This window comes from Microtus pennsylvanicus, chromosome 5 (assembly GCF_037038515.1).
Source record: "Microtus pennsylvanicus isolate mMicPen1 chromosome 5, mMicPen1.hap1, whole genome shotgun sequence".
Classification (NCBI taxonomy): Eukaryota; Metazoa; Chordata; class Mammalia; order Rodentia; family Cricetidae; genus Microtus; species Microtus pennsylvanicus.
In genome coordinates this window covers 129904944-129930228 of record NC_134583.1, presented here as the reverse complement: position 1 = coordinate 129930228, position 25285 = coordinate 129904944, and the positions used below count along the sequence as shown (strand labels likewise).

Below are 25285 nucleotides of genomic sequence, written 5' to 3'. Positions count from 1 at the left end.
GCAGTTCACAACTGAAAAGTTCTCTGCATCATAAGGAATCAAAAACTGTCCAGTAATATAAAAATAAATTAGTGACAGTCATGGAAATTTATGCAAATTTAACATTGATAAATTTATTACTTAGAATAAAAATGACCTACTTCTTCATGTTCATCTTACAGTGCTTTTCTAAAGATCTTGAGGTCAATATGAAAATATGTGGATAATATTCATCATAAAAAAAGGAAAGTGCTGTCCTTAAAACCAATAGTACCGTCTCCCCTGCCTACCTAAGTTCTGCCTTACTATAGGTCCAAAGCAATTCCTTTATTCATTAACCAATAAAAGCAACACATAGCCAGAAGGACCTCCCAAACCATTTTCTTTTTTATGTTTAAACAAAAAGGAAGGCTTTATCTTTAACATAGTAAAATTACATATAAAACAGGTATCAAACAAGAATTACAGTTACAATATTTAACTGTAAATATTTTTATCATAATTAAGGAAAACTATAACTATAACTATAAAGTCTTCAACTCCATCAAAGACTACAGAAGAATATAATATTACTTAAGTTAACAGGAAGTACATTGTAAGCAACGTCCAAAATTCCAGGATTGACAGAGACATCTTGCTGCCTTGACAGTCACCCAAAGTTCTTCTGTACGATTGGGGCTTCCATCTTCAGCCTACTGGCCCATACTATCCAGCAAACTTGATGAAGCAGGAAATTTCAAAGACAGTTCCACCTATACTGGCAGTTTGTTCGTCACATTTTTCTGTGTCTTGCAGAATGTCTAGCAGACTCTTTCATGAAGCAGGAACCCCGATGGACTGTCTTGCCTTTAAGCAAGTTCAGCAGTCATTTCTCTGTGGGTCCTGCATGTTTAGTTAAGCAGTCCAGGCAAGAGCAGGTTTTTTTTTGTCCAAATGGCTAGCAAACTCCATAAGGAGCCTCTTTGATGCCCATCTTCCTCTTGAAGTAGCTGGTAGTGCCACGGGCAGATGTGTCTCATTGTCATGAAAATTCCTAAGTTATTAAAAGATTTAAATGCCATATTCTGTAGTCTTTGAAAGGTTTGAAGAATACCTGGGAGGAAGAAGGCAGACTCTGAGAGACGCCATGGAGCCGCCAGAATCAGACATGCTAAATCTTTGTGGGTAAGCCACTGCCATGTGGCAATATACATATTAATAGAAATGGGTTAAATTAATATAAGGGTTAGCCAATAAGAAGCTAGAACTAATGGTCCAAGCAGTGTTTTAATTAAAAAAAAAAACAATAGTACCACCGACAAAAACAAAATTTTATAATGTGAATTTTGTGAAACAAAGTTTGTATTTTATTTTGAATGTTTTGTTTTCATTTTAAATGTTATCAAAACTTAATTAATGTCAAATAAAAATATGTCGTGTGTATCAGTCTCATATTTCCTTTAACCAGCCATTGACCAAGATTTTAGATAACTAGATAATTTATTTATTCTCAATTCTCAACTTCCTTCTCTAAGAAATATTGATAATAAAAACAACCTACAAAGACTTTCTCAGAATCTTTTATTTCATTGTTATAAGTACTTATGAGGCTGGCATTTGACCTGCATTTCACATTGGATGATAGAGATATTTGACATTGACTCTTTCTAGTAATACTTCTGTGGTATCTCCTTGATAATTTGTATTCTGTCAAATCCATGCTTTGATAATTTATTTTCTATGTTCATCTTTTTAAAATCATTTGTTAAATATATTTTCCAGTAATTATATATTGGGATGCTGTTGTACATGGAATTATTTCAGATAGTGCATGGCTAATGTAAAGAAATACAGTTGAAAAGTTTTGATATGGGACAATGGTCTGTACCCGGGCACTTGGATGGTCACTATCAAGTTGCCAAAACGTACTAGGTCTGGTAACTACTTTCACACTTTAAAGTCATGATTTAAAAGATGAAATCTAATTACAGTACTCGATTCACATATAAATTTCTCACAAAATAAATTTAGGAATAAAAATATGTATTATTTGAACACACACTGCCAATCCATGACAGTTGATCTAAAATTGAAAAGGTCACTAAGTGGGAAGGAATTGGATTCATGACATAGTTATGCTGAGAAAAAGTGGGAGGAAGATATTACTCATATGGTGAGTTCATACTACACAAAATCGTTCACTAGTTAAAGTTATGATTTTTTTCTAGAATGTTTTATTAAATATCCATGAGCTATAGAGTAATTTCTCATGAGAAAACAATGGGAATTAAAGACAATGTTAAAATAATCTACTTTCTAGTGCCACACAATTAAAGTGAAGACTTTTCAATAGAAGTAAAAATAAAATCACTGCTTCAGCACAGAGGACAGTTTCCTAAATGGGATGCTGATAGTGAAGGCATTAAGATCAACAATTAATAATGGGACCTCATGAAACTGAAAAAAAAATTCTGTAAGGAAAAGATACTGTCAATAGAATGAACTGGCAGCCTAGAGATTGGGAAAAGATTTTCACCAATCCCACATCTGATAGAGAACTAATATCCGAAGTATATAAGCAACTCAAGAAACTACATATCAAAAAACAAAATAATCAAGTTAAAAAAGGGAGTGCAGATCATTCTGAAAAGAAACTAATTGGCTGAGAAATGCTGAAAGAAATGTTCAACACCCTTAGTCATCAGGGAAATGCAAATCAGAACTACTTTTAGATTTCATATTATACCTGTCAAAATGAGTCAGGCAAAAAATACAAGTGATACCTCATGATTGTGAGGATGTGAAGAAAGAGTGGGTCACTTCTCCATTGTTGGGAGTGCAACATGTATAAACCTTTGGAAATAAACATGACTGTTTCTCAGAAAATCGGGACTTGATCTACCTCAAGACCCAGCTATACCACTCTTTGGCATATCCCCAAAAGATGTTCAATCCTTCCGCAAGGAAACTTGCTCAGCTATGTTCCTAGTAGTTTTATTCATAATAGCCAGAAACTGGAAACAACTTAGATGTCCTTCAACCAAATAATGGATAAAGAAAATGTGATATATTTTTAAATGGAGTATTACTAACCTATTAGGAAAAAAAAGATATCATGAAATTTTCAGGCAAATAGATGCAACTAGAAAAAACGTCATCTTGAGTGAGACAATGCAGACAGAGAAAGACAAGCATGATATGTACTCACAAGTGGATTATTAGCTGTAAAGTAAAAGATAATCACGCTATAACACACAGACTCAGAGAAGCCAAGTAACAAGGAAGGCTTTAGGTGGGATGCATTTATCTCCCTGGGAAAGGGAAGTAGAATGGGTTTGGAGGTAGATTATGGTCATGAGTCTATGGGAACAGGGGGGATCAGATGGGGCAGAAAAGGACTGAGGGAGAGAATACAGGAAGAGACTGCTGGACTAGAGAGCATTTGGGGAGGTATGTACAAACTTACTCCAGTGAAAACTTTCTGGAATCTATGAAAGTGATTCTAGCAAGGACTCCTAGTAATGGAGGATAGAGCCTGTGCCAGCCATCATCTGTAACCAGGTAAAGCTCCCAGTGGTGGGACTGGTACACCAACCCTTCCAACCCTTCCTTAGATCCCTGCCAAGTAGGATTACATGTCCAATAGTTCCTGGATGGATGACTCAGAGACCTAGGGTAGAGCCAAACATGACTGGCAAAATATATAGATGAGAGAGAGAGAGAGAGAGAGAGAGAGAGAGAGAGAGAGAGAGAGAGAGACCAATGAAACGATTCCTGATGATATTTTGCTATACCCATAAATTGGTGTCTAATCCACTTGTCATGAGAGAGGCTTCGTCCTGCCTCTGATGGAAGCAGATGCAGATTAGGCAGAACTCCAGGAACCCCATAAAAGATGGGGCTGAAGGATTATAGGAACCAGAGGGGGAAAGGACACCAGGAGAACCCGACCCATAGAATCAAGAAAGCAGGACTCATAGAAGCTCCCAGAGACTGACCCAGAAATCAGAGATCTTGCAATGACCTGAGATAGATCCTCTGAACACATGCTGTGGTTCTTTAATTTGTGGCTTTTGTGTGACTCCTAAGAGTGGGGCTGTCTCTGACTCTGTTGCCTGCACTTATGACCCTTGTCCTTCTATTGGATTGTCTCATCCAGCCTTGATATGAGGTTGGTGCCTAGTCTTACTGTAACTTGTTTTGCCTGTTCAGTTGATATTCCTGGGAGGCTTGCTCTTTTCTTAAAGAAAACGGAGCAGTGGATCTGGGGAGGAGCAGGAGTAGAAACACCAGGAGAATTGGAGGGTGGGAAGGCTGCTGTCATGATGTATTGTTGGAGAAAAGAATAAATAAAAAGAAAGAAAAACAAAATGTTTCAATTGCTGCATGCACCTTTCTGTTCTTTTTCTAATAAGTGATAAACTAATAAAAGATCAAATTTATATTAAAATACAGAATCACTTCATCTCTATCTGCTATAGATATGTTTAATCAACATGTAATATTATATTAAAAAGCTATATCTAATATGTTCATATAGTCTCATATCATAAAGCCAAAATATACAAACAACTTAACTATATCCACGAATGGTATAATGGTGAACAACACACAGCTACACACACACAATATACATAGATGCAAAGACACAAATATATTAAATTTACTACCATTCTATAATAAAAAGCAAGAAAACACCATTTCCAACATTATTAATGAACCTGGAAATCAATATACTATAAAAATGAAAAGAACATATACCCATAGAAGATTATATGACTATATTTACATGTGGAATCTGAAAATGCTCAATCCATATAAGGAAAGACTAGAAAAGTGGTGATTGTGGACTGGGAGAGTGGGAGACATTTAAAAACAGCTATAGACCTTAATTATATGATGAGCATGTAAGACACATCATGGGAGGTGACAGATGGGTGAATTTGATATTGACAGTCATCTACAATACACATATAATCAAATCATTGAATTGTAAACATTTACTTTATGGACTATTTTTTAATTCATAAAGAAAAGATAAATAGAAAAACAAAAATGTATCGCCTTCTAATAATAAATTAGAAATCACATATTGTGTTTCTTCATATAAAGCAGAACAATCATTCTTCCAATTTTCTCCATGACTTCACATTGGTATAGTCTGTGCTAGCTTTTTGACACATTTCCTTAATTTTAAATAAGTTTACAAGAAAGAATACTTTATCAAATCTACTCTAATTGTTTCCTAAAATAATTCAATGACCTCATTCTGCTTGAATTGTTAGAGAAGTTAATTAGACCTGCACAGTCACCAGTTAAATATATTGGTTTATGCAAACAGTAAATCCAATTTCCTCTACAAACATACCTCTGCAGAATGAGCACAAACAAAAAAATATAGGATGGTGAATGCAACATCAAAATATCAATTACACCTAATTACTTCACCTAATTTAAAAATGAAAGATACTTTTATTTAAATATACTGCTGCTTAAATTATAAAAACCTTATATGGTGTATATGTGATGTTGATAACAATATGTAACAATACTTATATGTAAATACATACATACATATTTCCATGTGCATATGCATGTACTTATAGGCATGCAGAATCATTTACTATTAATTTTGCTAAAGTCACAAGAAATGCATTTTACTCCAGCCTATGCCTCACAAACATTGACTTAAAATCTGGGTTAGTCTAAGGGAATCTTCATTTGATGTCTGCTGCTCCAACAGAGTACAGATGAAGTAACTTATAAACTCTAGGTATTTGCTTGACTCATTTTTCGAGAGGCAGCATGTACCACCACCAGGAGCTGCATGCAGTGTGGGTGGTCTTGCTGCATCATGGCTCAAGGTGTCTCATAATAGAAGGACACAAAAATGAATTGAGGAAAACCATTGCTTTCATAACAAGCCCCCTCTTAAAATGACTATGGAACAGAATTAACACATTCATGAAGGCAAATACTTAAATACCTAGTCACTGAAGGTATTTACAGCAGTGGTGGAGACTTTGTCTAACAAGAGTTCAAGTGTCATGTCAAGAAGAGAGAGAAAGGTGGGGGGATGCAGCTAAAAAGTAAAAATAATACGTCTGAACACTGTAGCTTTTGAGAGTAAGTGAATAGAATATTAACTTTGGGGGAGACACACTGCAACTCCAAACTGCAGTAAGTAGTAAGAAGAATATGTGGGTCGTTGCTTTCTGTTGGCTTAATTTTAATCTACATAGTTTTCCTATATGTGTACCAACCTGTATCTCTAATATAGAATGCACTATATTGTGATATCACTATCTCAGCATCTAACACATGTTAGTGGTGACGTGGAGTTATGATTCAGATTCTAGACCATCTGGCAACACTCCCACCTTGAAGGCTGTGTTCTCAGATGGGACTTTTGGAATGTGGTGGGAATATTAGGAGGGTGAATCTAGTGGAAGACAGTATGTCATTGTGGGTTTGTGATTGAAGGACAAATTAGCCCAGTTATTTCGCTGCTATTTTTCCTCTTTTGGTTGTGAACCTAGCCTTTAATGGGTGAGCCATCTCTACAGCCCTTTTCTTCTTTCAGGCACCATGAGCTGCACAACCTTTCTCCGGGATGCCTTTGCAGGATGCTATGATTTCTTAGAAACAAAAGATCTTCTTAAAGTCTGTTAACACCACTGTCCGCGTAAACCAGGCAGGATAGGTCTCTCAGCCTTTAAACTGGCTTACAGGCATGGGAAGCCAGGCTCATTGTACCAATCTTAGGCTTGGAAGGCCAGGATTAGAGTACCCTTATTTAAAAAATGGGAGGTCAGGTCAGGTCAGGCTCACAGTTCTATCTCAGGCACTGGAGAATAGGCTCATAGTACCGATAAGGAAAAGAACCTCAGTCTTTTGTGCCCTAACCATGGGTGACCACTCACTCATTTTAGATCTTGAAAGAATTATGACACATTATGTTTGTTGGAAGCAGGCAATTATGTTTAATTCATCTCTCATACTGTATTCTTTAAAGAAGAAGTTATTTTTGATCTGTGCAGCACCCACAGAAAAGAAATCATTTTGAAGTAAGGTTTAAATGCAATTAATACAATGAAACAAAAGAAATCATTATTTTTACTTTAGAGAAAAATCTATTTTCCAGCAGTCTAGAAACATTGTTTACACTTTAACAATGAATATGCAAATGACCAATCTTGAAGTGTTCACAAAGCAGGGTGCTTCCAGTAGGAGACAGGAGATGTTGCCATATAGTTTTGTTAGTAGCACTCCAGTTACTGGGCTTTTTAAATATGCTCCCCAAATTTGTGTTTTCTCCAATTAAAAGTGATTGTCAGTTTAATTATCCCAAAGTAGCGAAGTAGCATCTAATCATTTCACAGCCTGACTTGACAGGAGTCACCACTGGATAGCTGGGTTGAGGAAGAGATTTCTCTGCTTCCATCTCCCACCAAATGACTCTGAGAGTTCCAGAACTTCCTGATTCTCTAAGATGCAACTTTAAGAAGAAAATGGAGAGAGAAAATAATGGTGTTTTACTTCAATAATTTACAGTCACTTAAGGTTGGGGACATAGCTTCACCACTCGTACTATACAATCTTGTGTCTGGTCCACCTTGAGGGAATTGCCCATCATCTATTTAAGTGACTGCGTCTGCACAAAGAGTAAGCTTGAAGCCGAGTTTTAGGGTTACCTTCCTGAATCAAGAAAGAGGTACATAACTAGGGTGATGCCTAAGCTTGGTGGTCAGCTTGGCCTGACTTGGAATCAACTTGACCTCAAGTTGTTGGACACTCCCATAATGACTTCTCTTCCAGAGACAATTTGAAGCAGGCAGATGCACCCTAAGTTTGAGTGGCACATTCTGGTGGCAGCACAGATACAGGAAGGAGAAAACGCTTACTTTTACAGATTTGTCCTCACTTTGTTGGCAAGTTTGGTTGGTCTATTCATTTCTTATCCATCTATCAATACAATAACCAGCTTCTGTGGGCTTACAAGGTAAGACAGAAGACTGGGGTCCTCAGGCCTTCAGCACCAGATTGCACAGCTGAGATATCCAGCCTTGCAGACACCCAGACTCCCGGCTCTTCAGTGTGACATAGCCATAGCCGTTGTTGTGCTTCCTAGGGACCACATTCTGTAAGACAGTTTAATCGTGTGTGTATGGGTGTGTATGCTTGGGCGTGTGTGTGTGTGTGTGTGCATCTGCCTGTCTGTAAATGTTATATCAGTTCTGTCCCTTTAGAGAACGCTGCACAATACAACCTGTGACACACTCCTTTTTTTTTTTGTGGCAGAATGAGGCTAATGCAAGGAACATGCCACGATAAAGATTCTTGTAACCAAGCTCCAGCTACAAAACTACTCTCAAAGTCTACTGTTCTTTTGGACAATTCCATGTTGAGTAAATAAGCTCAGTTTTTATTTGTTATAGACATTATTTTTACCTAGAAACTATCCTGGCACATTTTAAAAAATTATTAATAATAAACTTATCAAAACATTTAGGTCTTGCTATCATTTATATAATCCCCCCCCCTTTTTTTCAAGACAGGGTTTTTCCGTAGCTTTTTGGTTCCGGTCCTGGAACTAGCTCTTTTAGACCAGGCGGGCCTCGAACTCACAGAGATCCACCTGCCTCTGCCTCCTGAGTGCTGGGATTAAAGGCATGCGCCACCACCGCCCGGAGCTAATCCCCTTTAATATCGGTGTGAATAAAAAAAAAATGAATCTCACAGTGACTAGATGTAATCCAAAGGCTCTCCCCTACCTCTCTCTCTCTTCTTTCTTTCCTCCCTCCCTTTCTTTCTGTACGTGTGTGTGTGTGTGTGTGTTCGGTACAGTATAGACTCCAGTCCCTGGTCAAAGCTAAGTGCTCAGTATTAGGAAGGAACAGAACAGAAATTGGAATCTTCACTGTCATTTAAAATTGACGTCTGTTTTCACCATGTCACATCCTGTGTTTTACCCACATAAAGTTTCCTCGAATGTTAACAAAAAAAAAATCTTTTGGTGATGGCCCCAATCAAAGTTCATGCAGAATCTCACAGGAAGATGAGAAGTTCCTTGTCTTTGATCTTGACATTTGAACCATCTGACTACAAAATATTTAGATGGATTTCTGGCTCATTACTCCCCTCCCACTTTTATTTTTACATTTCCATTGGGTTTGAATACAAAATAATGTTACCAGGGAAAATGCTAATTTGTATGTCCAAATTGTATTATGAAATAAATGAAGCTGTAATGCAGGCACTCATGGCAGGGAAAGCTGGGCTGCAGGAGGCAGGCCATCTTCTATTCCTCTCATAGAGGACGCTGTGCCTTGACCAGCTTGAAGTCTCTGAGTGACAAATACTATGACTGAGATTCTCAGTATGTTGTCCCCAGTTTCTCCAAAAGCAAGAACTGATTTATCCATACTACCCAGAATCTGGACAGTTAAGGATGCTTGACACTGATATATCATGCTCTTTGCAACAGATCTTTAGAGAAGGATGTGGGTTAAGTTATTCACTAAGAGAAGGAATGATTTAACTGTCAGATACCTCCACTGCCCAGTTTCCCATAAGGGTTGAGAATAGTTGTGGGCCTTTTGCTTTAATGGGCTGTGGATTAATGGATTCATAATATTTTAAACATTATCATGATACCCCACAGCACAGTGTTCACAATGTGAAAAATTAACTCTCAAGTTCTCTAAAAAAGGGGATAACTAAGTCAGGGCTCACTTAGTTTCATCAGGACCAGAGATTATATTCCTGGAAGCCAAATAAAAGGATGATGAACTGCAGGAGAGATTAAAATAGGGAATCGCAGAACAGGCATGGTCGCATGACTAACTGAGTTAAGGTGGAGATCCAACCTCAATATATAACGTAGAAAGAATTAAGAACAGCATTCCATATCAAATTTGGACTTCTGTGGGAACACAGAAGTGACACACATACTAATCCCATACATGTGAGCGTGCATATACACATTCACACCTTCCATACCTACATATATATATACATATGTATATATATATATAATCACAAACCCAGATTAGCAAGAAAAACCCAGTGCCTACATACTCAAATAGTTTCTTTTTACGTTTTCCTCTTCTCTCCTCCCTTCTTGTTTTTCTCAGACTCGTCATCAAAATGTACACACACACACACACACACACACGCACGCACGCACATACAAGTGCGGTGTGTGTGTGTGTGTTCCTATGCATGCAGCACATCCCCACTTTCACATAGAGGTAAAGGTGACATTAGCTGCTTCCTATTTAGAGGCTGTCATCTTCTAGTAATGACTTCTTATTTGACTCCTTAGTATCATCGAGACTTGAAGGTTCCTTCTTCTAGGTACTGAGAGCTTAATGAAAAAAAAAAAAAACCCAGTGTTGCGAAATCAGCCTTTGGAGGGCCGTTGGAAATTACTTTGTTCTGATTTGATATCTTGAATCTGAGAGGATTTGTCACTCTTTTATCTTCTCAAACTGTGTGCTGTGATCAGTCTCTGGCTCAGCCGAGACCCAAGATTCTTCACAGGTTGTCTAATCAACGGCTTCTTTTCATTTTATTGAGATTTACTGCAAGCAGATTTTGCTAAAATCTGCTTAATGTTTTAGGTAAAACATCTGTGGACCTGTGCAAGATTTATACTCTTGTTGAAAGTGGTTCTCTTCCGCTTTGACCTAGCTTGGTGTAAAACTAATGTGATGACTAGGGAAGGTAGTCTCACAGAAGTCCCTCAAGACTTTCCTAGTGCCAATAGTTCAGATTAGTTATTAATATCCCTAGTGTTTGCCTCTTTTCTCTCTGTGTTCTCTGTTCTTGGTGACGAGACCTAGGACAGCATCAACAAACAGCAAAGCTGGGGTAAATGAGTCTGTGTAGTTGCTGGGACATCCTCTTATGCACTAATCAAATAAGTCCTCTGGGTAAATGCTTTTACCTTCAAAATATTATATTGGAATATAGATTTTGAAAAATGAGACTGCTATAAAAATATGAGCAGTGAAATGAATTTTATATAATACAGGAAAATTAGAGGAGCGAGCAAACATCCCAGGGACGGGGGAGCCTATATTGGTAACTGTCAAGTGGCAGTGATATCCATTTTAGTATATTATGCAGAAGTGTAAACACTGGAACATTCTGGAAGGCAGGGAAGCAGAATTACAACTCAGGGCTCTTGCCTGCACGTATACTACACTAATAAGATAAAGGAAGAACCGTTTAAGGATAAACTCAAGAGCAATTTTCTATGATTAATTTTTTTCAGAGATTGGTAAAATTTCACTTGTAACATGACAATACTAAAATTATAATATATTTTGCATATGGGAAGTCCAGTGAGAAAGTTTGAGACTAGATACATGATTGATCTAAGCCTACGGAAGTGTAACGATATGAAATCTTTCTGCCTGTCCCTCGGCATCTTATTCCTACAGAGGAAATGAGGTGGCCCAGGGTCAGACGGCTGAAGCTTTAGGAGGTTCCCAGAGACCGATGATTGTAGTTTCCTCTCCTGCAGTCTTACACTCTAGAATATAGTTAGAACGACATGTCAGCAACAGTTCCAGATGAGAATAGAGACAGATGAGACACATTGTTCAGAAAAAGAGTGTTGACAGTACCAGTGAGAAAAACCTGGTGATGAGGGCCATGTTCTCGTTCCCTCGAAATGGGACAGTTCATTTAACCAAATCTCTGTGGCTCTCTGCACTTTTTTACTGTTAGGACTAAACTGAAGAAATTTGCTTTTGTTCTTTACATAAGAAAAAAGAAAATCTTTGTACAAACCAAGTTATTGTGACAGAGAAATTGTAGACTTACATGAGGAAGCTGATTAAATCTAACGGTGATAATGTTGGAGACTAGCCATCCTTAGGTGTATAAGAGAAGAAAGGGGGTTGCATCTGAGTGTATACATTTCTGGAGCTGCTAAAAATGCTTCCAGAATTTGTTTACTAATATCACCTAAGTGATACCACTCATTTTCTGTTTCTTTTCCTTTGGTAAATTCAAACCATCTTCAAAGAGTTTGATTAAAGGAGAAACAATCAAGTTAATCTTTAAACTGGGCATCTCCAATCTCCAAGGTATTTTTAAATTAATATCTTGAGTCACATTTGTGGGAGGGAAGAACATTTAATAAATAGACAGTTTAAGGACCAAAAATACTGGCCTGAAATGTGGGATTCCCTTCACATCTTTTGTGAGCTCCTTAAAAGAAATTTCAGATTAACCATGGAGAAATAGCCTAAACAAATTCCAAATAACAGTAAAGTGCGTGAATTTAAAAGGAAACAATATTTTACATTACTTAGTGGCACTAATAACTTCAATTACAGAAGACTCCCTCCCTGGAAAAAGTCTAAAACCATCTCTGGGTTTGACTTATAGGAGCTTGATAGTAAATGGGCTCTTTATCTATTTGCTCAAATATGAGGATGATATATGTTACTTTGTCAGTGTTATGTGCATTTAAGATACATGTTAGACCACTGTGTAAGCAGTTACCACCTCTGATCAGAGTTCTGCTTTTTCCACTTCTTTATTTCTGTCATGAACTATTTTTTGTTCAGTAGAGAGCTGTGCAGTTTCCATGAGTTTGTAAGTTTTCTGTTGTTGATATCCAACTTAAATTTGTGATAGTCTGAATAGATGCAGGTAGTTGCTTCAATTTTCTTGTCTCTATTGAGACATGCTTTATATCCCAGTATGTGGTCAATTTTGGAGAAAATTCCCTGAGGTTCTGTGAATAAGGTATATTCTTTTGTGTTTGGGTGAAATGTTCTGTAAATATCTGTTAGTTCCATTTGGTACATAATGTTTGTTAGCTGCAATATTTCTGTTATTTATTGTCTATTGTGTAGAGTGGGGTATTGAAGACTCTCACTCTCAGTGTGTGAGGATCAATATGTGATTTACATTGTAGTAGTATTTTTTTACACACATGTGTGTCCTTGTGTTTAAGGCATATATGCTAAGAATAGAAATGTCATCTTGGTGGATTTTTCTTTGATGAGTATGAAGTGTGCTTCCCTATCTCCTTTGAATAATTGTGATTTGAAGTCTATTTTGTTAGATACTAGAATGGTTAGATACTAGAATAGCTTGTGTTATTTCCATTTCTAAGTGTTAATTGTGTTTTTAAAAAAAATAAAAGAGGTTATTCATAAAAAAATTAGGGAGAACACATGAATCTCCCTATGAAGGGGAAATAGAAAAGATTTTATGGGTGGACTGAGGACAGATAGGAGAGTATAGGAACTAGAGGATCACATGGTGACCAGGGAGTTGGGGTTGAGGGAAGGAATAAGGGGAAAGACAGCTAGCACTGAAGAGGATTTGGGGGAAAATTAGTGCAGTGGAAAATTCTTATAATTCCTCCAGATAATAAGAAAGATGGAACCCAAAATGGTCATCTTTTGTCACCAAAGATATCTTTTAGTACCAGGACTGGGTTTCATCCAATTGAGTTATTGGCAGTAAGGGTCCCTTAAAAGTTCCCAAAAAACCGACAGGGTGGTCAGGACCATAGGTTGCACTCAACATACTGACAACAAGACCCCATTACATAGACAATACCCATAAAACTCATGGAATGTGGTAAGGTTGATCTGGTGTCTATGTAGAAACTATACTCCCATGACCTAGTGTCTTTGGAATGGGAGAGTACTCTGCAAGGTACCAAAAGAGAAATGTGAGCACTAGCCTAACCACGAAACCTTTAATTTGCAATGTGTATTGCCTGTAACATATGCTAGGGAAATGGTGGCACAAAGCTTGTGGGAGTAATCAACCAGTGTCTTATTTGACTTAAGGCTCACACTATGACGTGGGAACCATGCATAATTCAGCTAGGGTAACCAAGAACTAGAGACTAGATAGCCCAGAGACTTAGGGTAAAATCAAATAAGGTGGTATATGCCTTTAATCCCAGCACTTGGGAGACAGAGGCAGGTGGATCTCTGTGTTTTCAAGACCAGCCTGGTCTACAGAGTGAGATCCAGGAATCCAAAGGTACACAAAGAAACCCTGTCTCAAAAGCAAAAAAACAAACAAAAAAAAACAGAGTAGAAAAAAAATGAAAACCCTGTAAAGATGGAAAATACACAGAGAATCTGGATACTATATGATATTGTGTTGTCTCTGAATTGTTTGACTGCTGAGGAAGGAGCAACAACTACTAAACATATTAGGTTAAAAATGCTTCTGAATCAACCTATATATTTTGCAAATTCCTTGACTTCAAAATTTAAGTCAAAAGATATGTTACTTGGAGAAGAGATTTTACTTTTGTTTCCATAGGAAATGAGATGCTGTGGATTCATTCTGGGTTAAGAAAAATAAGGACTGGTGGAGGAAGTGCCTCTGAAAAATCTCTGGGGAAAAAGTCTGTATTACCAGTAGGCAAAACCTTACTGACATATTTAATAATAATGAAACACAAGCCCCAAGCTGGGTAAAACAAAAATGCATTTTGTATGACATAGATGTATGTGCAACAAACACATTTATGTCAGTTTGTTGGATTTTTGTGTTCTGGAGAAGTTTCAAGGCTGTAGAAAGCAAAAGAAGATCTGTACATGATCTTGGGGGGTTTAAAATCTCCACCCTAAGATTCTGATAGATATAGAATTTTATCCAAATTATTCATGTCTGTCATGAGTATACTTATTCCTGTGTAAATATAAAACAACATCAAAACAACCCAGTTCACTTTTACATAGTCTATTTCTTCCACCTTTGCACACAGTACAGATACAGACTCATTGTTATTAAGATTTTCCTATTTGCCAAGTAGTCGAGCTTTCCTTAAGAAAAACACAATAATTTGAATACTTAACATTCGAATATATATGGTAATTTTTAACAAGCTATTAAAGTCTTCTATCTTGGAAATGAGTAAAACAAAGCTTGTCATAAAGTAGGTTTCTTAGGTCAGAGATTATAGTTGCAAAAGCACATTATTGGTTTTTGGCCTGAAATAATGCAATTTAAAAGCAGTTTAAAGTATGCTGAAATACTGATTTTATTTTTTGTTTTTTTGTTTGTTTGTTTGCTTGCTTGTTTTTGGTTTTGTGAGATAGGGTATCTTTGTGTAACAGTCCTAGCTGCCCTGGAACTAGGTCTTATAGACCAGGCTGACCTCAAAGTCACAGAGATACACCTACATCTACCATTGAGTTCTGGGATTAAAGGTGTGCACCAAAACCACCAGGCTTGAAATATTGATTTTTGTACACATTTCTGAAGAGTTTATATAAATTATATTACTTGAACCTCTTTTGAATAAATAGTAAGCGAGAGATAAAAATGTTCTTCAATATTTTCTCTTAGTTAATTTCAGTCACAAATGAAATATGAATGATGTTTAAAATGTTATTTCCATTTAATAAAGCATTAGGTCCTTTGGGAAAGCAATTCAATTCGTTGTGATATCCATAGAAATAGAATAACACATATACCTAAAAAATCCTTCCAAATAGATCATCAACTGTACAGAGATAGCTATGTCCACAAATTGATGTGGGAGTGATTTCTTATTAATAAAGAAACTGCCTAGACCCATTTGATAGGCCAACCCTTAGGTAGGCGGAGTAAACAGAATGGAATGCTGGGAGAAAGAAGCTGAGTGAAGGAGTCGCCATGGTTCTCCTACTCCAGACAGACGCAGGTTAAGATCATTCCTGGTAAGCCAGCCCGTGGGCTACACAGATTAATAGAAATGGGTTAGATCAATATGTAAAAGCTAGCCAATAAGAAACTAAAACTAATGGGTCAGGCAGTGTTTAAAAGAATACAGTTTCCGTGTAATTATTTCGGGTAAAGCTAGCCGTTCAGGCGGCCGGGTGCGGGGACTCAGCCCGCCGCTCCTACTACTACAACAAATCAGAAAGATCACTGAATCAAGCCAATTTACATGATCTTTAAAATCATACCCTCATGAGAAGAAGTATGTGTCTAGAGTATGTATACCTTAAGAACAGGATCACAGTGCATACTTTCATTGACTCATGATCGAATTCATCTGAAATGGGGAAGCATGAGATGCTTTCCTCGATGTAATGTTAGGGGAGATTTGGATTCACATTTTTCTCTTACTGCTTTCCTGTATCTTTTATGAAGCCCAACTTGGAATTTTCTCGTCTCCACTCTATCTTCTACCTAGGCTCTTGTGCTCAAATTTATAACAATCAAATTGAATTAACATGCAAGTGCTTCTTCACACACAGACCAGTATAATGTTAGCTGTTGTCAGCCTTGTACGCAAACTTAAGTCTTTCCTGAATATTGCTGCTATAAGAAGAATTAGGAGTTAGCAGGGAACCTAAAGCTAAGCAAGAGTTATTGGCCTTTAGAACATAAAATGCCGTAATCCTCATGCACTTATTCTTTTTAGTTTTTTTATGTTTAATTTCAACAAATCTCAACATGAGATAATTTTGATTTGTGCTGTGCATTTGTAATTAGAATTTTGTGACAGCAATATGTGAAGAAGCTACGTTTGTGATATTTGTGTCTCTGTGGTGCTAGAAGATGTAAAAGGAATATTTATTCTAAGAAATATTTACTAAATAAAGCTGATGGAATAAAAACAAAAAACCTAGAAAAGTGATTTATGTTAATCCAGGCCTAACTTGCCATTATCATATTTATTGAACTAGCATTAAGAAAATCTCTATGGAATTTTGGTAGAATTATTACATATAATTAGAGAAATAGTGCTGTTCTGTCCTTGATTTAAAATAACTTTGGTATTGATTTAGGTCTCCAATCAAAAGGGAGATTTGTAACATTAAATATGAGAGAAGTTAAAATTATGAAAAAATAAAGTTTGGATTTACTTTAAGATTTGGACGTAAAGGATGATAAATGGCTCAGATATTCCCTATGTTCTCTCACACAACCTCCATCTAGAATTTAATATATTCCCACAAATATGAAAGAGGATAAGTACAGAGTACTCAACTTCATATCCCCAGAAATAAGATAGCAGAATATGACAAGCAGCTAAATCTAGTATGTAATTGGGTATAAAATTGCTCTCAATTATTTTCCGAAAGCATGTGAAGTATGAAAGCAGTGTGCTTCGAAAATTGGGTCTTTACCCAGCGTCTTAGGGTTTTATTGCCGTGAAAAGACACCATGTCCACAGTAACTCTTGTAAATGAAACACATTTATTTAGGCCTGGCTTACAGTTTCAGAGGTTTAGTCCATTATCATTATGGGTGAAGCATGGTGGGTGCATGCAGACATGGTACTGGAGAAGGTGCTGAGAGTTCTACATCCGAAATTGCAGGCAACAGAAAGAGACTGTAAGACACACTGGAAAGGCTTGAGCATCTGAGACATCAAAAACCCACCCCCAGTGACACACTTCCTCCAACAAGCCCCACCTACTCCCACAAGTCCCCTCCTCTACTCATGCCACTCACTATGGGCCTATGGGAGCCACTTTTGTTCAAACCACCATGCCCAGAATGATTAAGTTATATACCACTGTGACGCAGAAATATTTTCTAGTTTAATACGATTATTAAATAAAAATTATTTGTAGATATTAAATAATAATCTCTTCCTATGTTACAGGTAGGAGTATACATAAAAATGAGGTGAGCAGGGGAAAGCTGTTAGCAAACTGAACCTTATCAGCACCCAGAGTCTTTCTCAATTGTGTTAGTTTCCATAATGTTAGCTTTATAACATCAGTGTTGTTCCCTGTCTTGCTATTCCAAATTCTTCCACAGGTAACCCTGGCCATATCCACTATGCCTCTTTTTTTTCTGCTTTTGACTCCTCTAGATGTCTCTCAATGTTCTCTCTTATCCACAATAAAAATCCTCCTAACCACGGCTGCCATTTAAGTGGTTTCTTTACCGCTGCATTGCACACACCTGGTGCTGAGAACCTGCGAGGGGCACAAATGGGTCCTCTTTCTCAGTGGCCTAGACTCTCTGAACCTAACCATGCTGATGATTTGATCCTTCTAAAGTATGGATCAGGTGTTTCTGATTGCTTCTGCTACCAAGGATATTGGACTCCAAATTTATGAGTCTGCCCTTCCGGACACTTCTCCTGCCCTCCAATCACTTCTCCCCTTCCAGGCACTTCTCCCCTTCCAGTTACTTCTCCCCCTCCAGCCACTTCTCACACCCCACCTCCTACATCCCCACTTCCCACACCCCTGACCTCCCTACTCCCACCCCAACCCTACCTACCACTCAAACCAGCAGAAATTCTGAAGTCTAGCTTGAGCTAAGAAAAGAGGGTCCCTTCCAGACATCTAAACTTCCTGAGACCTAACACTGTTGACTTAACAGACCACTGGTGACTGGAATAATATAATATACAATGTCATATAAATAAATTTGTGGGGTTACATTTATTTTTGATGCTTTGAGTAGCTATTGGAGGTATTTGCTCACAATATTTGAAAAATCTGCGTTATGTGAAGAATGACGGAAGACTGTAGGCTTCATAGAGCCATACACTATGGTGAGTTGTTACAATAGGATGGAGGACATGAGAGATGCTGCAGTGGTATTTCACTTGTATTTCAATAATAAAGTTTGCCTGAGGATCAGAAAAGCAAAGTAGCAAGCCACTGGCTCTTACCTTTACCTCAGTCCAAAATGGAGATCTAGCCTCCGGGACTCAGAATGAGACTGAGACTGTGAACTGTTTCCTCCCATTTTATACTCCTTTTTAGGGCTGGGATCAAAGACTTGCACTACTGGGATTAAAGGCATAAACCGCCCACTTTCTATGGCAACTAGTGTGGCTACTGGGATTAAAGGCGTGTGTTGCCACTGCCTTGTCTGTAAGGATGACCAGTGGGCCTGTTTTACTCTCTGATCTTAGGCAATCTTTATTTACTAAAATACAAATGAAGTGCCACTACAAGATGATCAAAATTACTTACTAAGTGATTAAAAGATGAACGAATGTGACACCTTTAATATGGAGAAATGTGACCTCAAACAACAGATACATTTGTCAAATGTAAAAATTTTGTTCTATAGCATATCATTTAAGTTTGAGGTGTGAACACCTATGATATAAAACAAGAAAAGTATAAGAAACTATAAGCAGTTAACACCAAAATAAGGATGGGTATTTTAGTATTGTTGCTTAGTATTATTACTTTTTAGCTTCTTAGTCCTTTAAGTTGTGGAACAATAGCAGACATAAACAACTGAAAAACTTCTTTCTATGGGGACTAAAAAAATGAGTCATTATTTCCTGAATAATAATACAAAGTCTTTAGTAATTTTCATATGATTGCAAATCTTCAAAGAACACATTATATTTGATATATTTTTCTCAATGCAATAACACATCTTTGTATGGATATAAAGTTTTTTATCTACTGAAATCTATAAGGAATTCTGATATGAATCTCCTGGTTTTCATGAGTAATTTTTTTCCTACAATAAGAATAGGAAACTAGGGATTTATAAAATCCAAGTGATTCTGTATTCATTTAGTTTTCAAAATCAGCTTCATCTTGACTTGCCCCATTACTACTTGAATCTGCAATTTTTCACTGTCTGTAGTAAGATAGAAACACAAATTAATGAGATGTTTCTTTTCAATTATACACTTTATAAACTCTTTAGGTAGCACATTGGAAGGTCCATTACATTAACCAATAAAGTTTGAGTTAATATGGATCCAGGCAGTTGTTAACTTTATGCATCCTCAAATCTTCTGGGAAGAATATCACAATGAGAAACTGTTCGGATAAGGTTGGCCTATGCACATGTTTGTAGGGTGTTGTTTTAGCTACATTCACTGAAGTGGAAAGACTTGCTCATTGACACGGCACTATTCCCTGGAACTGTTCAGTCCTGGACTGCCTAAGCTTGGAAATGGGGTTGAGCACGGGTGGGTATGCAGACATGTGTTCTCCCCCTGCTCTTGACTATAGATCAAAGTACTTTAAATTCCTCCTTTGAATTTCCTGTAATGATGGACTGTAATCTGGAACTGTAAGCAAAATAAAACTTTTCTCCCATAAATTGATTTTAGTCAGAATATTTTATCATAGCAACAGAAATTAAACCAGAGTAGTCAATAAGGATAGCTTCTGAGTGTTATCAAAATATAAAATGTTTTTCTAATGCATATGGGAGGTACTTATAAAACATTTCAGTAGACTCAGCTATAAGGAAAGTGATGTCATCTTTACTGCTCATTGGGACCCCAAACAACTTCTTCTTTGGGGACATCCCACTATGCAAGGAGAATTTTCTTTTTTATAAAAGAACCCATAGAAGAATCTCACTGTTTGGAAACCATTTTCAACAAAGTTCTTTATAGCAAGCAGCCCACATCATGGTAGGAGCTCTTCTGAGTCAGAAATTGCTAGTACTGTTTAATCTCTCTGCAAAGCCAACACGGGCCTATCCACTTCATTCATTTAGAAATGACATATTTTCGTTTGTATCTATTTTTTACAACATTTATTGAACACGGATTTTTCTCTCATACAATATATCCTGCCAACAATTTCCTTTCCCTACAATCCTTTCAAGTCACCCCCACCACCTCTGCTCTCTTCCAGATCCACCTGACCTGCATCTCCTCTTCACAAAGGAATGCGCTTTCAAGAGACTACAATCAAACAAACAGGAAAAACCGGACCCAATAAGACAAGGCAAAAATGTTCATACCGAGGCTGGACAGGCAACCCAATAAGAAAAAAAGGGGTCCCAAGAGCAGACCAAAAAGTCAGAGACAGACCTGTGCTCCCGGTGTTAGAAGTCTCACAAAATTGCCAAGCTAACACCATAACATAGATGACCAGGTGCAGACCCATGCAGGCCCAGTGCTTGTTACCCAAGTCTCTGGAAGCACATATGTACCCTGCATAGTGACTAGGTAGGCCTTGTTCTGGTATCCTTCATGCCCTCTGACTCCTTCAGTCTTTCCTCCTCCTCTGGGCTGATGAGCTGAGCTACCATCAGTGGATAGACTCATTATAATTGTTTTTGTCTTTTTATGTCCTATAGTACAGAAAAACATAAATAATATATAAGTAATTTGATAAGTATTGAAATGTATACACTTGCATAGGAATCATATTCCACAAAATGAGCATTTCCATCACTTCACAGAATTTGATTGTACTACTTAATGTTAACTTCCATGTATCCAGAGGCAAGCATTGTTTGGACATCAATCACCTTGTGCTAGTATTGTCTGTTCTGAAAATACATTTACAAGCAAATGAAGGATTATACTAAGAACACTTTGAGTCTGGCTTTTTCTATTTAAGACAGTGATTTGAAATTCATAAAGCACAAAATGTGATTATTTATATGTTTATTTTTGAGGCCTTTGGATATTCAAGTATGGGATAATTTTTGTTTAAATTAAAAACTACCATACACTTTTTTCACACACCACAAAATACCATTTATCTTTACTAAATTCATGAAAGTCACAAATAGTGCTAATAATTAAAATATGAAAAATGCTGAACAATATTCCTAAAGATGTTTTACTATTTTGTATACGTTCATATTATTATCAAAGCCTCATTTGCTCTACATACTCATTTTAATATATGCTTTTGTGAAGTTAATTCCCTCATGTGAGATCATTTTCCCTTGAATTTAGGGAATAAAGAGTTTGGTGTTTTATTTTCCTTTTATAAGCATTTAAAAATCTCTGAGCATAGACTCCTTATCAGGTACAAGTATTATAAGGTTTTTTAATAATGCATCTTATTTTTCATTTACCAATATGTTTTTCCTTTTGATTATTCAAGGCAGGATTTCTCTGTGTAACAGCCCTCGCTGTCTTGGAACTCACTTTGTGGACCAGGCTGGCCTTGAACTCATAGAGATCTGCCTGCCTCAGCCTCCCAAATGTTGGGGTTAAAGGCATACAATATTATTGTCCAACACATTGGCTAATATTTCTAAAAAATTTTTAAATTTTATTTTGTGAATATTTTGCCTACTTGTATTTAAGTGCGCTGCATGCAGATGCCGAAAGGGGCCAGAAGAGGGTCCCCAATCATTAGGGCCTGTGTTATAGGTGATGCAAAGCCACCAGCTGGATGCTGGGAACCAAACTCAGATCTGCTCCCTGAGCAACACTGTCCAATCTCTCTAGACTCTAAAGCTAATATCTTAGTAATCAGAATTTTTAATATGAAGTCAAAGTATTGTTTTAATATGAGGTCAAATTATTGTTTCCTAGTTTTACGCTTGTATGGATTCCTCAGTATGTGAACAAGTGGGTCTTTGATGTTTTCTTATCTTGGGCTCTTTTCTTTCTCTTGGCTTATCTTGTTACACTTCAATGTGATAGTTTCTGTTTTATACTATTGTATTTTATTTTGTTACTTTTTAAATGAATGAATAAATAAATTCATGAATGAATTAAAACCAAACCACTAGGGTAAAGGTTAATCACTGAACTGTGATTTATACCTGCTGGGAAGAGAAAATTCAGTTTCCTCCAATAGAAAACACTGGATGTATCAACCACTGCAGGGAAGATCTCATGATTAGAAATAGTGGACCAGCATATAATGGACTGCAGAGTTTTTGTGTGCTTTCATTTGGTTACAGTTTGGTGGGATTTTGTTTTGTTTTGTTTCGCTTGGTTTAGGGTTGTGATTTTATTTCATTTTTTTGTTTGTTTCAGCAGGGATTGTTGTAGAATTGAATTTTAGTGTGTTTCTTGAGAATGAGCTTAAAATTTGGGTAAGAATGGGGAGAAGATCTGGAAGGATTCAGGAGAGACAAAGGTATGATCAAATATATTTAAATTCAAAAATAGTTTTAAAATAAAAATATCAGAAAATGAAATCAAATTATTTTTTTCTCTAATTTATTTATAATTTCGCCGGGCTCTCTGGGTGGCGGGCTGCTGGCACCGGGCTCCCGCCGGAGGAGAGGACAAGCAGCGCCGCCGCCGCCACCGCTTCGGCCCGGGCCCGGGCGTCGGCCCCGCCCCGGGCCCCGGCCCCGGCCCCGGCCCCGTGTCCAGCCGGCCATGAAGTGTCACTACGAGGCGCTGGGGGTGCGGCGCGACGCCAGCGAGGAGGAGCTCAAGAAGGCCTATCGGAAGCTGGCCCTGAGGTGGCACCCGGATAAAAATCTGGATAATGCCGCAGAAGCAGCCGAGCAGTTTAAATTAATTCAAGCTGCATACGATGTGTTGAGCGACCCCCAGGAAAGAGCATGGTATGATAATCATAGAGAGGCCTTACTTAAAGGAGGGCTTGATGGAGAATACCAAGATGACAGTTTAGATTTGCTTCGTTACTTCACTGTTACCTGTTACTCCGGCTATGGAGATGATGAGAAGGGTTTCTATGCAGTGTATCGTGATGTCTTTGAGCTAATTGCAAAAGAAGAACTAGAATGTGTGTCAGACGGAGATATTGAGGATTTTCCAAACTTCGGGGACTCCCAGAGTGACTATGACACGGTGGTCCATCCTTTCTACGCTTACTGGCAGAGTTTCTGCACACAAAAGAATTTTGCTTGGAAGGAAGAATATGATACCCGGCAAGCATCAAATCGCTGGGAAAAACGGGCGATGGAAAAAGAAAACAAAAAAATTCGAGACAAAGCAAGGAAAGAGAAAAATGAACTGGTGCGCCAGCTTGTAGCCTTCATTCGAAAACGAGACAAAAGGGTGCAGGCTCATCGGAAGCTTGTAGAGGAGCAGAACGCAGAGAAGGCGAGGAAGGCGGAGGAGATGCGGAGGCAGCAAAAGCTGAAGCAAGCCAAACTGGCAGAGCAGTACAGGGAGCAGAGCTGGATGACTATGGCCAACTTGGAGAAGGAGCTCCAGGAGATGGAAGCGAGGTACGAGAAGGAGTTTGGAGATGGATCGGATGAAAATGAAGTGGAGGAACAGGAGCCCAGACACGGATTGGATGGGAAAGACAGCGATGAGGCTGAGGAGGTTGAACTCTATGATGACCTTTACTGCCCAGCTTGTGACAAGTCCTTCAAGACAGAAAAGGCCATGAAGAACCACGAGAAGTCAAAGAAGCATCGAGAAATGGTCGCCTTGTTAAAGCAGCAGTTGGAGGAAGAGGAAGAACATTTTTCAGGAGCGCAAATGGATGAAAATTTATTGGATGCCAATTCTGAGGAAGAAATAGAAGATACACCAAAGCAAAAGCTTTCTAAAAAACAGAAGAAAAAGAAACAGAAATCAGCCCAGAATTATGATAGCAATTTCAATGAAAATGGAACTGAAGAAGGAGTAAAGGCTGACCCAGAAGATGGTAACGTAAATGAAGATATTGCCAAAGAATTAGAAAATAGGCCCCAAGAAAATGTCTGTGTCACAGAGACCACAGAAGTCTGTGAGGCTCCACAGAGTGAAGCTAAAAGTGTTCCTAAATCCAAAGGAAAGAAAACCAAATATGTGAAAAAATCTGTCAAAATACCTGCTGAACCACAAACAGTGAGTGAAGTCCTTATCAACTGTGCAACCTGCCATAGGGAATTTCCATCTCGGAATAAACTTTTTGATCATCTAAAGGCTACTGGTCATGCAAGAGCAACCTCAGCATCATCATCTTTAAACAGTGTAACAAGTAGTCGAAACAAGAAAGAGAAGCGTAAAAACAGATAGGAATTCTGCCAAGTCTTTCTTTTCTTTTTCTTTTTTAATTCTGTCTCTAGATTTTGAAAACAAAAACTGAACTGAAATAATCTAGAGTTAAAGTTTCAGTGATCTGCAATTTATTGCATTGTGGAAGATTATTTTTATCTTATAAAGACATTTTTGTTTAATATATCTATATTTTTAAACATTTCACTAGTGATTGAATTCTACCTATGCCATCTGAAATTCACTTGAATGTTTCATGACAGGTAAATATTATAAATGTGTATCTTGATTTCTCATGTGAACAGAAATGTACAGGGAAAATTAAATTATTTTGACACATAAAAAAATAAAATTTTCTATATATTATTCTAGCATGCTGTTTTAAAATATGTATACATTGAACGGACACATTTAAAATATGTATGAATTAAGCTAAAGATCATTTTCATTAAATTAGATGCCTATTTTTCTCTTGTCAATGGCCTGGAAGTTTACTTTTAGAAATTATTGAACATGTAAGATAGATCAGTAATAAAGTGATTGGCCCTTTCATTGTAACTGCAAAATGCAGCCTGCCAGTAAGACAGTCGACTGAGAAGCGTGGTAGGAAGGGGGAACACAACAGGATGTTAGGGATGACAGTTGGGTATTGGATTTGAAAGGGAAGAGGTGTGGGTGAGGATCTGCAGTTAGCCTATCTGCTTCCCTGGCTAAAGTGGT

The 25285-nt window shown here is 37.5% G+C and overlaps 1 pseudogene; it reads left to right on the top strand.

The window, feature by feature from the left end:
• The first annotated feature begins 22838 nt into the window (after positions 1–22838).
• On the top strand, positions 22839–24905 carry LOC142850580 (dnaJ homolog subfamily C member 21 pseudogene; annotated as a pseudogene).
• The last annotated feature ends 380 nt before the right edge of the window (positions 24906–25285 follow it).